The sequence below is a fragment of the Theropithecus gelada genome, chromosome 19 (assembly GCF_003255815.1).
Source record: "Theropithecus gelada isolate Dixy chromosome 19, Tgel_1.0, whole genome shotgun sequence".
NCBI lineage: Eukaryota > Metazoa > Chordata > Mammalia > Primates > Cercopithecidae > Theropithecus > Theropithecus gelada.
Genome location: NC_037687.1, coordinates 49,578,172 through 49,592,908, shown reverse-complemented (window position 1 = coordinate 49,592,908; position 14,737 = coordinate 49,578,172). Strand labels below are relative to the sequence as shown.

General features: G+C 49.7%; 1 protein-coding gene across 2 annotated transcripts in view; it reads left to right on the top strand.

Annotated features, from left to right (window-relative positions):
- Positions 1 to 1,090: 1,090 nt before the first annotated feature.
- ZNF536 (zinc finger protein 536) overlaps positions 1,091 to 14,737 on the top strand; it is a 338,195-nt gene continuing 324,548 nt past the window's right edge. For both annotated transcript variants that reach the window (XM_025367308.1, XM_025367309.1), the window contains exon 1: positions 1,091 to 1,254. The gene's annotated coding sequence lies outside the window, so the exon portion shown is untranslated. The remainder of the gene's footprint in view (positions 1,255 to 14,737) is intronic.

The following is a 14,737-nucleotide window of genomic DNA, read 5'->3' as shown; positions in this document are numbered from 1 at the left end:
GGCTTCATGAAATAATGGAACAATAAGGCCCTTGCAGCCGCTCTCATCACTCCAGTATGTTAATTAGCATTCTGTTGTGGCCGCAACACTGAAAACATGTAATCTGTATTGGTGTACAGTACAGCTGTGAACACACATTCTTTTTTGTGAGTCCCTGGAGTTAGCCTTGCCATTGGCATATGCGTTTGGGCCAAAAGTCAAGCCATCACCACTAAAATAGCACACCATAGCAGCAAAATGTCATTTGTCTTTTCTTGTTTTTTTTTTTTTTTTTTTCTCCCTTCAATGCCACATGCTATCCAGTGATGTAATCTAGTATCACTGCATCTGCCTCCCTGCTCTATTTTTGCAGGAGGGTATCTGGATATCTGTAGGGGAAAGGAGAGGGCATTGCCAGCCAGCAGGAGATGGAAAAGGCAGTGGCCCCAAAAGGGTCAAATTAGAAAATAAATTATTTCTCTTTGCATTATATGTTTAAATGCATCTATAGAGAATATATATATGTATATGCATATATATGTGTGTGTATATATATATAAAGAGAGAATATATATACATTGAAGAATCTATGCATTTAATATCTGCCACCTTTTTGCATAGATTCTTCCTTATATGTCATGAAACTAGAATCTACTTCTTGTTTTCGTAGGGTGAAAGAAGGGCAGTTAATTTCAGCACCAAGGCTTGGAGGAAATGAGACCTAAGAAAAAAGAATCAGAGTAAACTTTACCCTTATTTATCATTTCTATTTAGAACAGGGTTGACAGTGTTTCATGGATGTACTTAGGATGGGATTGGCTCTTCCCATTTCAGAGCTGACAAAACTGAGACTGAGGCATGGTCCAAAGATGGGCCCTAATTGCAGGGCCTTTCTGGCCTCTGTCTGCAGAGAGAGAGTGAAAACAATCGGTCATTTTGAGGGAAAGGGGTTAGCACCAGTGAGCAGAGGCAGTTAGTGGCTGGGAGCAGTGACTCCAGCCTTTAGAGGCAGGACTCAGAAAGGCCTCTCTTGTGTGATTTTGCTGCTCACACGTGGCCTGCTGGGAGCCGCCCCTGGTACTGCCGGGGGACATAGCCCTGGGATCTTGCTGATGCCACCTTTGGAACAGGGGAGGTGAGTCTGGAGAAGAGAGTTTCCACGTTGTCGTCGTAGGATCTGGACTCAAGTGACCAAAACCTTGCTTGGATTTTTACCTGATGAAGTTTGGCTTGAAAAGTGAAAATGGTTCCATTTCCATTTTCCCTGTTCTCAAGGTAATTCAGCTTTCTTTGTGTGTGCGTGAGTGTGTGCGAGTGTGTGTGAGTGTGCGTGCGTGCAGTCTCCCTAGCATAGAACACCCACACACGCACACATCCACACACAGACACGCACATACTCATGCATGTACTCTTGTTCATGAAGTACACACCCTTTTGCAAAATAATTTTTGAATAAAAAATTCTAGCCCTTTAAATTTATTGTAATTTAGAAAGGGACCCTCCGATGGTTTACAACTTTTCCTATATTTCCTACATTAATTGTCTCCATTACCTGCCCCCCCCATCTAATCTGACTGTACCAAAAGATTTGAAAACAAAGCAAAAACACCAGCCAAACAAACAGAACAACCCACCTGCCTCTAAAGTAACTTTCAGACTCCCTGGGCAAAGCTTCTTCTTGTCTCTTTCTGAAAGATGAGCATGAATTCTGAGCTCCAGATTTTGCTTTTACTCTGTCTCCAACCTAATTGAAAAATTACCCCACCACACAAAGAAAACTCCGCATCAGGATCACCATGTTGATCCGATTGGGTACTGCTTTTTGACTTTAGAGAAATCAAATTGTCTGGCGATTTGGTGACATGCTTGAATGTCCACCTGGGAGCAGACTAGGTTAAAGGTTAATAGCACTTGTTCTTCCCCCCGCCCCCCCCGCCCCCACCACCTTTTTTTTTAAACTCCAGTAGAACGGAACTCTTCCCCACTGGCCAGGCCCTCATCCTGAATCCCTTGCCTAGCCCAGAGGTCTTCTGAGAGATCTCTGTTGGTACCTTTCCCTGGACTTGTCCCTGTGAGATATGGCAGGGCTGACACTGAGATTTTAGTTCTGTTGTTCTTTTTTTTTTTTTCCCCCTAGAAATTCACACCCCCCACCCCTTGGTTAATGGCTCTTTAAATATTGAAATGCCTGGAAAAACAAAACAAAATAAAATAAAACGCAGCCTGTCAAAGAAATAAGAACAACAACAACAAAAATGTTGGTATCTTTTAGAATCTGTCTTCCTAGTGGTAAAAGTATATAATTAATAGGAGAATTTTCCTCCAGATGTGGCTATACTATAATAGAGCCTTATAAATGCTACAGAAAGAAAAATTGCTTGGAACGAAGGCGTCCTCAATGAGAGCACACCTGGGTCTGACAAAGATTGCATTTAGGGACTGCTGTGCTATCACAACGCAGAGAAAGACCAAGTCTCTGGGAGCAGCTGGAGAGAAAGCCCCGGCAAATCTGCATGCAAATAGCAGCACATTGTTAACTTAATCAGATGCCGAGGAAAGATGTGCCAGAATTCCAGGATCATCTACACACACGGAGGAGGAACGGCCTGAGCTGCAGTGGGCGCCGGGGCCAGGGTGGGCCTCCGCAAGGTGCACGCGGCCCGGCCTCAGTCCTAGGGCCCCAGCCCACCCGCTGCCCGCCTGTTTTCCGGGCCTGCAGTCGATTCACCACATAATGCCTGATTCGCTCTTTGCAAAGATAGAAACGATAGAGCGTATTTCAATGGGATGGAAGCTTTATTATTATTATTTTTTAATGGTGATATAGGTATGGGCATTATTTCGCCTGACTCCGTAACTCCAATTAAATAATATTTCTGCTTAAATATCCGGGTGCATGAAGATAAGAAATATTGCCCTGGAGTGTATAAAGAAAGATTTTTTTTTTCAATAAGAAAAGTAGCTCTCTATAGGTTGAAGTGCTAAGTATAAATTGCACCTTAAGAAGTGGAAGACACCTGTTATTTATATTTTATATTAATATTAATGGAAATATATATATCTTAAATCTCCATCTTTTAGTCTAGCACCATAAAAAAATAAAGTAATACTATTTAATCACCCACAGCTTAATAGTGCCTTAGTTGTTTACTGCCGTTGCACTAATTGCTCTGTACTAATGTGTTTTTCTGTGATATCCAGTAGTGCTAAGAGAACAGAGATCCATAACCAATTAAATATAGTGTTTTTTATGTTAAAAATATATCTGGTGAACCTAGAAAAGGAATAGAAACCGCCCTGAAGAAAGGCGCCTTGGCACCGCCTCGGTGCCCACCAGAAAGTGCCCGGATTGCCTCTTTTGCGCAAAGACAAAAGGGGTAATTTTTTTGGCAAGAAAACAAATCCAAGGAAAACACAACAAACTGAATTTTTTTTTTTTCTTTCCCTCCTGCAACTTCTCGGACCGTCTCTGCCCTCTCTCCTCCAGAGAGGGCGAGTTTCATCCTGGAGGGAGGCCGGGAAAGCTGCGAGGCCACCCCCAGCCGGCGCCCGGGCGGATTCCGAGTCCCCGCGGGTCGGGCCGGGGGAGCCGAGGCTGGCCCCCCGCCCGGGCTGGGGCGCCTGCCGCCCGCGAGTCGGAAGAGCGCCCCATTCACGAGCAGGCAGCCCTGGCAGAGGGTTAATTGAGGATCATTGTTGTTGGTTCCAGGAGGAGCGAAGCGCCTGGAGATCGGGCGCGCGGGCGCGGCTCTGGGAGCGGGGGAAGGTGAGGGGAAATGGGACATAATGGCATTAATTATCATTACCAAAGACTGTGGGAGTAACAAAGGAATGCGTCTCCGAGACGCCGCCCAGCCCCGGGGTGTTTTCCGGCGCGGTCGCGGTGCAGGAACGCCAGCCCGGCCGCCTAGCCGCCCGCCGCCTGCGTTCGTTGGCGCGGCGCCCAGCGGTAGTGCCACCCCGAGGCCGAGCGCTGCCCCCGCCGGCCCGCGGCTGCCAGCCGGCCCTGCCCGCGCCCGGGCCCCGCGAGCGGCCGCACTTCACCTTACGGAGGGAGATAATGAGATCAATTAGAGGCGCCGTCACCGCGCCGGAGACAGCTGCCGCCGCATAGTAATCACCGGCGGGCTGGGTGCGCGGGGCTCCCCGCTACCTGCGCGCCAGCAGCTCCCACCAAGCGGCACCAACCCGGGCGCGTCCCCGGCCCCCAGCCCACTGTCCACAGCCACTCCGCGCACCTTGCACCCTCCTTGCGCCTCTGCCGGGGAGCTCACCCCTTCCACTCGCACAGTGCGCTGCGGCCTGGGGAGTGGGAGGTCCCGGGACCTGGGTGTGTGTGTCTGTGTGGGGGTGGGGGTGGGTGTCCGCGTGTGTGCGTATGGGCAAGAGTGTACATGACGTGTGCCTGGAGATGGGCGAGTGCAGGCTGGAATGTGCCGGCGTGGCACGTGTGTGGGCCCGAATAGATGCGTGTGTGACCACACATATGTGTTTGTGTTTGCACCTCGTGTGCCTGTGTGTTTGTATTTGAGTGCTTACAGGAATGTGGGTGGTGAGTACCTGTATGTGGGTGCTATCTGCGCTTGTATGCGCATGTGTGTGTAGGCGCGTGTGTGTGTGTGTGTGTTAGGGATATGTGTAGATGTGCTTTACTGTGGCTATGTGTGCTCATGTGCTTGTGCATGTGTGTTTGAGGCTTGTGTGCCTGGGTAGCGTCTGTGAGAGCCGTGTGTATATCTGCATGGGTGATGAGTGTGTGTAATGAGTGTGTGTGGGTGCCCACTCCATGTGAGTGTGTGCCAGTGTGTGTGCTTGATGTCTTGAGGGTGGGGACGGCTGCTGTAGCCCCTCTCCCTCAGCCCCTCGTCCTCTAGTGGCTCCATGGGTACCAAGGTTTCTTTGCCAGGCAGTTGTCCCTGAGGAAATTTCCAGTGCCCAGTCTCTCTGGTCCTTGCCTTGGCATCCCCTCTCCCCCAATCCCCATACATGCCTTTGCTGAGGGTGATGGTGATGGTGGCTCTTGACCTCCATCTGTGTCTTTGCCCTGGTGTATTTGCCTTTGTTGGCTGGCCCTGTTCCACCCCTCAGAGGGCCATGATGTCTCTGACCTGAGCATGGAGGTGCCTTGCCATTTGCTCTACCCCAGCCCCCTGCCTCCCACTACTTATACCAGATAATGAGGCTGGGAACAGCCACCAGGGCCCTTGCAGACCCAGGATGGTGCAGCACCTGTCAATTTCACACATATAGTCAGCACCCACTGGATACTCCATGGGGCTGGGCAGGGCTTCCGCTCATTTTCAGAAATAGAATAGGCCAGGGTCTGGAGAAGAGTGGGAAGCAGCTGTGGTGGGAGGGAGCTGCGGTGGGAGTGTCAGTGAGCTCAGGGCCTTTGCATGGGTTGTTTCCTGCCTGGAGGCACTTTTTTCCTGTGACTCTTGGCTCCACCGTGGGTTCTCTCTTCAGCACATCCTCCCTGACACTCTACCCATCTGGTGTTCCCCTTCAGTCACTCATGTTGTCCAATTGACTCCCTTGACTGCCGCCTGGCTCCCCCATTAAAGCACATGCGCCTCCCCCCTCCCCAACCCCATCCCAAGGCCAGGACCTTACCTTTGGGTTCATTGCTGTGCCTAGCATCTGCCTGTTTCTGAGTACACAGTGGGTACAGGCATGGATGGCCAACAGGTGTTTGCAGGCCTCTGGTACCTGGCTGCCCTGTGGGCTCACAGTCCATCAGGGGAGGCCGGCAGGCATGCTGAGCCAGGGGCAGGGCCATCCTGACATGGGGGCCCTGGAAGGGGATGGAGCTTCTTTGTCGTTGAGAGAGCTGATGTGGCCTGACACTGGGGCAAAGATGTGAAGGAGAAGGGACGGGGACAACTGACTCCAGACTTGCCCACTAGACTGAAGGCTGCATGAGGGCAGGAGCCTGGCTCAGGTTCTCGGGAAAGCTGGCAGCCCCTCTGGTCTCAGAGTCTTGGGATGTGGTGGGAGTCCTGGATGTTTCCTGTGTGAGCGCAGCCCACACAACTCATTGTGTTACAGGACCCCACCACTTACCCAATGTTAGCCTTTGGGCCAGGGGTTTCCACACTACAGTCGCTTCTGTGGTCACCAGAAAGATGTTACAGGAAAGAAGTCCCGATCCAGACCCCAGGAGAGGGTTCCTGGTTCTCACGCCAAGAAAGAATTCAGGGCGAGTCCACAGTTGGAAGCAAAAGCAAGTTTATTAAGAAAGTAAAGTGGCGAAAGTACAGCTACTTATAGACAGAGTGCGGTGTTCCGGAAAGTAAGAAAAGGAATGTGTCCACCCTAGGTCCAATGCTCGTATATATAGGATATAAAAGATCATGGAGAGATATGCTCTGCTACAAGGGTTTGTGATACGGGAGTAATTTTCTTAATTACTATACTTTGCAAGAATCGATTTTATTATCTTTAAAGCAAAATTAGGAATGTCTTTGTTCTCAAGATATTGGGATATTAGGATACTCCCAAATCTGGGTCGGTTGAGTAAGCATTATCAATCTGCTCCCTTAACTGTAAACATCTAACATCTAGGAATACCTCACTTTTTGGGAATGCAGCCCAGCAGGTCTCAGCCTCATTTTACCCAGCTCCTAGTCAAGATGGAGTTGCTCTGGTTCACATGCCTCTGACAGTTGGGCAGATTCTTTGTTGCCCAATAGGCTCCCAAGGCCACCCTCTCCAGCTGCTAGGAGTCTAATTTCAGCCCTGTCTCCTCAAATCTTATGCCCCTGAACAAGTGATTTGGTCTTGCTGATGGTCTCGACATGGTCTGAGAGTCCATGTGCTGTCTTCCCTAATGCCAAAATGGACTTGGCAATGAGTGGAGGCTTCTTAGTCGCCCCAGCCTGGATGCCCTAACCAAGTTTGAGTCTTCTTTTTATGTTTTTTTTTTAAAGACAGATTTTCACTCAGTCACCCAGGCTGCAGTGAAGTGGCGTGATCTTGGCTCACTGCAACCTCTGCCTCCCTGGTTCAAGCCATTCTCGTGCCTCAGCCTCCCAAGTAGCTGGGACTACAGGCATGAGCCACCACGCCTGGCTAGTTTTTGTATTTTTAGTAGAGATAGGGTTTTACCATGTTGGCTAGGCTGGTCTTGAACTCCTGACCTCAAGTGATCTGCCTGCCTTGACCTCCTAAAGTGGTGGGATTAGGGGTGTGAGCCACCATGCCTGGCTAATTTTTATATTTTTAGTAGAGATGGGGTTTCGCCAGGTTGGCCAGGTAGGTCTCCTGCCACATTTCGGTCTTCTGACACATTCTAGTGGTGCTGAATTGGGGTGTTTTGGCTCCATCTGAGATGATGGGAACATCCTGGCTGCTCTTGGAAGTTCTGCCTTAGACCCAACTGCATCTCCCTTGAGGTCTCTGCCCTGCATTGTCTTCTTTCCATCTGCATTGCTCCAGCCTAGCTCCTTTTTGCTCTAAAGGAGTGGGACAGGAACAAAAACTGGTGAACTTTCTAACAAGAAAGAAAAGCATGAAACCTGAGTGCCCATTAACAAGGTGGGAGATGGCTTGTCTCTGTTCTCGACCTCCCAAAGTTGTTCACTTCAAGTTTTGACCCCCTGAGGGCCTCCTCTGTGCGAAACACTGTGCCAGTGCTGGAGGGACAAAGGCGTGGGCCCCTGTCTCATCTCTCCCAAGGGACATTGGCAGGGATCTGGATTTCCCAGATTCCCAGGCGTGAGGAGTGTGGGGAGAGGGTAACAGCTCCAGCCCTGTCCAATGCTTTGGCCCTGAAGATGGGCAGTTGGAAATAATGCATGTGCTGTCACCTTGAAAACCTTGGTCAAATATGGTTTGAGATATGAAGGTGATTATTATTGTTCTTATGTCCCAAATGTGATTGGTCCTGACTAGAGCTTTCCTGAAAATACCGCGGGAAGGTTTGAGTAAGGCGTCCCTCTCCCGCCTTTGTTTGTGAGGGTCCAGTTGGTCCTGGCCACTTCCTGAATGGCTCCTGTGTTGGGAGCTCCAGGCGAGGATGAGAAGGAGAGGCCACCCTGAGTTCTGTGTTTCCCGGCATGATGACAGTGATGTGGTCTTGATTCTTTGCACGTCAATCATGGCTCCCAAGTCTGGCAAAATGGACTCCTGGCTGATGTCTTCTCCGCTGAGCCTCTGCAACCCCAGTGCATCATGGGGGTGTGTTGAATGCTTTCTGTGGGGTTGATTCCTGTCGCCATAAGGAGAATGGGGTGGGGCAGGGCTGTATCATCGTTGCCAGGAGATCTGACCGGTGGAAGGGGTGAAGGGTGGAGAGGATCATGGGTGAGGACCAGAAAAGGAGGGGTGGGGCTTGAGGGTAGACAAGGGGAAGGGCTGGGGGGCATGGTAGGCATGCAGGTGGGAGGTGGGAGGACGCCCAAGTGGGCTGCCCAGGGGTGGTGCAGGGTGGATGAAGGGAAGAGATGCCCTAGGTGGGAGTGCTCATTCCACTGGCTGCAGGGGATGCTCTAAGGGGTGCTGATGCAGCTTCACAAAGCCACTGAGGCATGCCTGGGACCTATTGTGACTGCCCATCACTCAGGAGCTTTCTCCGTGCCAGACACTGTGCTAAGCGCTCTACTTACCTTGCCTAATTTCATCTTCACTGGGGAAGTCCTGGGGACAGAGCTGAGGCTTTTGATCTGTGAATGAGAGAGCTCAGATCCAGAGGGGTAAAAATTTGCCAGATGTCACAGAGCTGGCCAGTGATGGAGCAGGGACTTCTGAGCCCAGGCCACCACCGCTGAGGACACGGCCACTCTCTGTGTCTCCTGCACAGAGCAGCTCCAGCAGGGGGCTGAGCTGAAGACCCCAACAGAAGAAGTCAAGATAAAATATAGCCCAAGTCCTAGTGCATTCTTCAGGGAGGGCCTTTTTGTGAAAACAGATTTTTTTTTTTTTTTTTTTTTTTTGCCAGCAGTCAGCCTTTTGTACCATTTTCACATGGCCCAATTAGACAATTGCACCCCCTAATTAGCCAGCCTTAGACACTACTTGTTGCCTGCATAGAAATTCGCACATGGGGTTAAACGTTGGCAGGAAACTTCGTCCTTGCAAACGGGAGCCGTGGTGTCAGTGTTGGAGACGGGCCACCCTGCAGTGCATGGCCCGGACCATGCTAAACCCAGCCAGGCCCATGAGCACCCCCAGAGAACCCACTGCTCAGCCCTGGGACACTGTGAGACCACGTGAATCTGTTACCAGTGGCCAAAAAAGAGGGAAGACACAGAAGAGTCATAAATGTTAACTTTTTTAGCACTCTGTAATTCCAAAGTGATTCAACTGATTTGTTTCAAACTCTGCAGGAAAACCCAGCTGCGGCATCAGATATGAGCCCTCTCAGACCAGAAGGAATCTTTTGCCCTTTGATGCTTAGCCTTAAGGCAGTGAGAGGGAAGATGCCGTGTTCTGATTTCCCTCGGAAGTGCAGCTTCCTGAGGGAGGGGTGTGTGGCATTTTCCAGAAGACTCAGGTCTGGCTGCTTCTCAGCAGGGAATGGTCCTGAGTCTACCCAGGTGCCCGATGCGTGTTTCTTATTTATTTTCAAATAAATTTATTTATCTAAATTTATATATTGTTTACATATTTTTAAATTTTAATTTTAGAGACGGGGCTCACTCTGTCACCCAGGCTGGAGTGCGGCTCTGCAATCTCTGCTCACTGCAGCCTCCAACTCCTGAACTCAGGTGATCCTCTGGCCCCAGCCTCCTAAGTAGCTGGGACTACAGGCGTGCACCACCACACTCAGCAAATTTTTAAATTTTTTTGTAGAGACGTGGTCTTGCTATGTTGCCCAAGCTGGTCTTGAACTCCTGGCCTCAAGCCATCCTCGTACTTCAGCCTTCCAAAGCACTGGGATTACAGGTGTGAGCCACCACCATGCCTGGTCCACGTCTATCTAATAATCGGCACAAATCATGCCCCCAGAGTGAGCTAGTATCTCTTGATTAGATCAATGCTCCTTTGCATCTCCTATGTGCCAGACACTGTGCTGGGAACTGGGTGACAGGCAAGGTCCTTGTTTAAGTTGTGGGGAGGGAGAAGGCGGGGGTGGATAGAGGCTACACAGTCACGCCATACACGAACAGGATTATTCCCAGTGGGAAAAAGTGGAACGTGGTAGGGACAGGGTGCCTCATTCAGATGGGGTGGTCTTGGGAGGCCTCTCTAAGGAAGTGACGCTTGATCTGAGACTGACATGGGAAGATGGAACCAGGCTTCCAGACAGTGGGATCTTGCAGGGCACAGGTCCCGAGGAGGGAACAGGCCTGGCACACTGGAGGATTTGGGGCTGGAGCATGAGGGACCAGGGAGGAGAGGTGGGAAATTATGCCATAATGGCCCCAGGTCCCAGAACCTTTGCACCATTGCAGGCTGGGGCAAGGGGACAACTCCAAGGGCCATGAGAAGCCTTGAAGGGTATGGATGCAGGGCCCTTGGTGGGGAACATTGTAAACAGGCTTTCTTTCCGTCGTAGGGGACAGTGCGAAGGACAGAAGTGTTCAGATTCTGTAGGGAGGTGGAGCTGATCTAAGCGATATATGCGGTCCTGTTTATTTCATCTCCTGGCCTGCATGTCCCCATCCCAATATCCTTAAAGTATCAAATCATTGCTAAATAAATTCCCATGAAGTTTACTTACAGGGGAAGCCAGCAAATAGTTCTTAATTTCAATTCCTGTTTTGGAAGAGAACGAGCTGGGAGAAGAGAATGCTTTCCATTCCCTGGTTTAAATCTCAATAAAAATGGCCATGTGAGACGTTTTGGGTAAAAACGACCTTCTTTGGCTCCCATTTTGGCTGATGTATTCAGTTCTTTTCCACGGATTGCTACCTCTCCTCCCTGCTGCCCCCGCTTGCAAAGAGACGGCTCTGCATCCATGTCCCATTTCCGTGTTATGGCTAGTGACAGACATAGTTATTAGAAGAAAGTTGTCTGATTCGAATTAAGCATAAACATGTCAGCTTAGTGGTCTGGACACCTTGTAATTCCTTGTGCGTCATCTGTGCAAAGCTCTTCTTTGATGGTTTGGTGAAGTTTCCGCGACTGCATGGTCTATCCAGTGTCCACCGTGCTTTTCCTCCAAGACATTTGGGTGGAAAATCCACAAAACAATAATAGATCAATACATTTAAATTAGAACTTTCAAAAATTCAATAATGGTATTTACAAATTAATAAAGCACTGTAAAGAAAATATCTGCACTTCTTTATTTAGGGATACAGTTAATTTTTTCATTGATTAAGCATTCTTTTGGACGGGATGTGGGCAGGGAATTTTTTTTTTTTTTTCTAAGAAGGAAGTTCTGTGTGAAAACTGGAAGTATTTGTGTATTTTTGGTCTCACTTGTAAGTTACTAATGCATCACCCAGACGAAGGCTGATAGTGAAGGAAGGAAGTATGGCTTGGCTTGGCTTGGCAGAGGCTGCCGCAGCGGCGGAATCTACTGGATCTCATGTGATCTACATGGTTGTGATGAGGATGGAGGGAAGGGCAGGTGTACAAGTTCCTGAGGTGGGCGGCTCTGACGTCTGAAGCACACAGGTGTTAACTGTGTGAAGGAAATTTGGTATAGGAAATCATCATTTAGCAAACATAAACCAAGGAGCTACTCTTCTTTGTGCAAAAGAATTTCCCATAGAAATCCTTAAAATTAGCCCGATAGTCTTGTACAATTAAAATCAAATATATTTCTTTTTCTCCTCCTAAAAACAACAAATGTGGCCAGGTGTGGTGGCCCACGCCTGCAAGCCCAGAGCTTTGAAAGGCCAAGGTGGGCGGATCACCTGAGGTCGGGAGCTCGAAACCAGTCTAGTCAACATGGTGAAACCCAGTCTCTACTAAAAGTACAAAACTTAGCTGAGCATGGTGCTGGGCACCTGTAATCCCAGCTACTTGGGAGGCTGAGGCAGGATAATTGCTTGAACCCGGGAGGTGGAGGTTGCAGTGAGCTGAGACCCTGCCACTGCACTCCAACCTGGGTGGCAGAACGAGACTCTGTCTCAAAAACAAAGAAACAAAAAACAAAAAAACAAATGCAACTCAGGTTTTCAGGACTATGCCTTCTGTATCCAGGAAGGTAGATCTGTACCTTGCTAAGAAGGTCTGGGATCTGCCCAGTTTGGATGGTGAACACACTGAGTTGCTGACAAGTTCCAGGAGACCCTGTGGAGGCAGCTGCACCCCACCAACCACTCTGCCAGCTGGATGTGGACACAGCCTGAACCACATACATACCTGCATGCCTGTGGCCCCAGGGCCTGCTACTCACTTACTTATCCCCTTTATTCTGTCTTCTGCCAGCCTCCCTCTCTTTCTTTTCTCTTTCTCTTTTTCTTTCTTTCTTTCTTTCTTTCTTTCTTTCTTTCTTTCTTTCTTTCTTTCTTTCTTTCTTTCTTTCTTTCTTTTCTTTCCTTCCTTCCTTTCTTTTTCTTTTCCTTCCCTCTTTCCTTCCTTCCTTCCTTCCTCCCTTCCTCCCTTTCTCTCTTTCTCTCTTTCTCTTTCCTTTCTTTCTTTTCCTTCCTTTCCTCCCCTTCCTTCCCTTTCCCCCCTTCCCTTCCCTTCCCTTCCCTTCCTTTCCCTTCCTTCCTTTCTTTCTTTCCAAAAATATTGATTGAGGACCCATGGCAGACCACAGGCTGTTTTAATGCTGGGGGCCTGGTGGTGAAGAGGGGGTCAAAGCCAAGACCCTCTTGTGGATGCACTATCCCAGTGCAGTGGCACAAAGTAGACATCAGTGCTTTTCCTATTGAATGATGTCCTGGGTGGGACCCTGCTTTGGTTGCATGGGACCTTCAGGCATGGATGTGGGTCTGGACACAGGATTCTTCTTCTGCATTGCATGGAAACCAGAAACCCCTGTGAAGTATGATGGTCAAAGGTCATCCACTTCTTGCACCCTGAGGGTGGGGAGAGGAGGAATGGCTTGGAATAGGAGTACCCAGATGGTGTTTAGAAAATATGTGTTCAGCCAGGCATGGTGGCTCACACCTGTAATCTCAGTGTTTTGGGAGACAGAGGTGGGAGGATTGCTTAAGGCCAGGAGTTTGAGACTAGCCTGGGCAACAGAGCAAGACACAATCTCTACAAAAATAAAAAGAATTAGCCAGGCATGGTGGCGTAGCCTGTAGTCCCAGCTACTCAGGAGGCTGAGGTGGGAGGATCCCTTGAGCCCAGGCGGTTGAGGCTGCAGTGTGATCCCATCACTGCACTCCAGCCTGGGTGAAGGAGTGAGATCTTGTCTCTACAACAACAACAAATAAAGCAAACAAAAAACCAAGCTCCACCTCCCATTGGTTGCCAGTCCTTGTTACCTGCAAGATAAAGGTCTAACACTTGGACTTGATATTTGAGGCCTTCCCTGCAGCAGCCTCCCCAGGCATCCTTCTCTTTCATTCAGGGGAGGAAGGGCCTTTCCAGGAGCAGGAGCAGCCCTGAAATCGGGTGGAAATGGACATGAGGAAGGAAGAGCCGGTGGTGGAGTTTGTCTAGCAACCGCCCAGAGACTGAAGGTGGCAATGACCTGGTGAGGGTCAGTGTGGGTTGTGGTGGCTGAAGCGGGACCAGGGGCCACTTGTCCGTTACCCTGGTTGCAGTGCTACCTCTCTTGTCCTGGAGGTCTTGACCATCCTCTGTGGTCTTGTCATTGCTCTTCCCTGCTCCATGCCTGCCCGTTCCAGTCCTTGTCACCTGCAGGATAAAGGTTAATTTGACATTCAAGGCATCTCCCCAGGCATCCTCCTTCTTCCAGACCCTGCATGACAAGCTGCCATCTCCCAGGGAATGGGCAGGACACACCTGTCCACCCCTGTGTCTTGGCTTTTATTATTCCTTCTATCCATATTCCACCTACTTCTCCCCAGCTTTTCAGACTTGATGGTTCACCCCAGGTGCAACTCTGCCTCTGTCATGAAATCTCCTGTCTTCTGAAATCTGCATGTAGGCACTGCCTGGAGGTCCCTTCAGTGACGCTGCTTTGGGTCCCCAGCTGGGTGGCGCTACGGCCCCATAGAGCATCCGGTGCTTAGTGGGACCCCGTGGAGATATCTGAAGGAGTGGCAGTGCCTGGATCACTGAGCTGGCAGACGGACATCAGGGATCACGTGGCAATGTCCGTCTGTCTCACTCCTAACTCAAACTTCAATTTAAAAAAATGTGGCCCAGAGCATTCTGATGTCAGCTGGAGTTGCATCCCAGGCCCCTCGATACTGGTCCCATTGTACCTTCCCAGCTTCATCTCAGGCAACATCCTCCCATCCCCCAGCTCTTTGCCTATGCTGTCTTAGAAAGCCAGCCATTTTTCTCCTTCACCTCCACTCCAGAAAACTCCTATTCATCCTGCAAGAGCCAGCTGAAAACTCACCTCACTACAGAAGCCAATTCTCACGCTGCTCGGAGTGGAGTTAGCCCCTCACTCAGGTTGAGCTTTCATCTCTTGTTACCTGTGACTCTTCCGACCATGTTATTGTCTCTCTACAGTCTCTCTTTATGAATGTCTGCCCCTCCTGTCTCTTATCTCCTTTTTTGAGATAGGGTCTCACTCTGTCACGGAGGCTGGAGTGCAGTGGTGTGCTCATGGGTCACCGAAGACTCGGCGTCTCTGGGCTCAGGTGATCCTCCCACCTCAGCCTCTCAAGTAGCTGGTACTACAGGTGCGTGCCACCTTGCCTGGCTATATTTTAAATTTTTGGTAGAGAGGGTGTCTCAGTATGTTCCCCAGGCTGTTCTTGAACTCCTG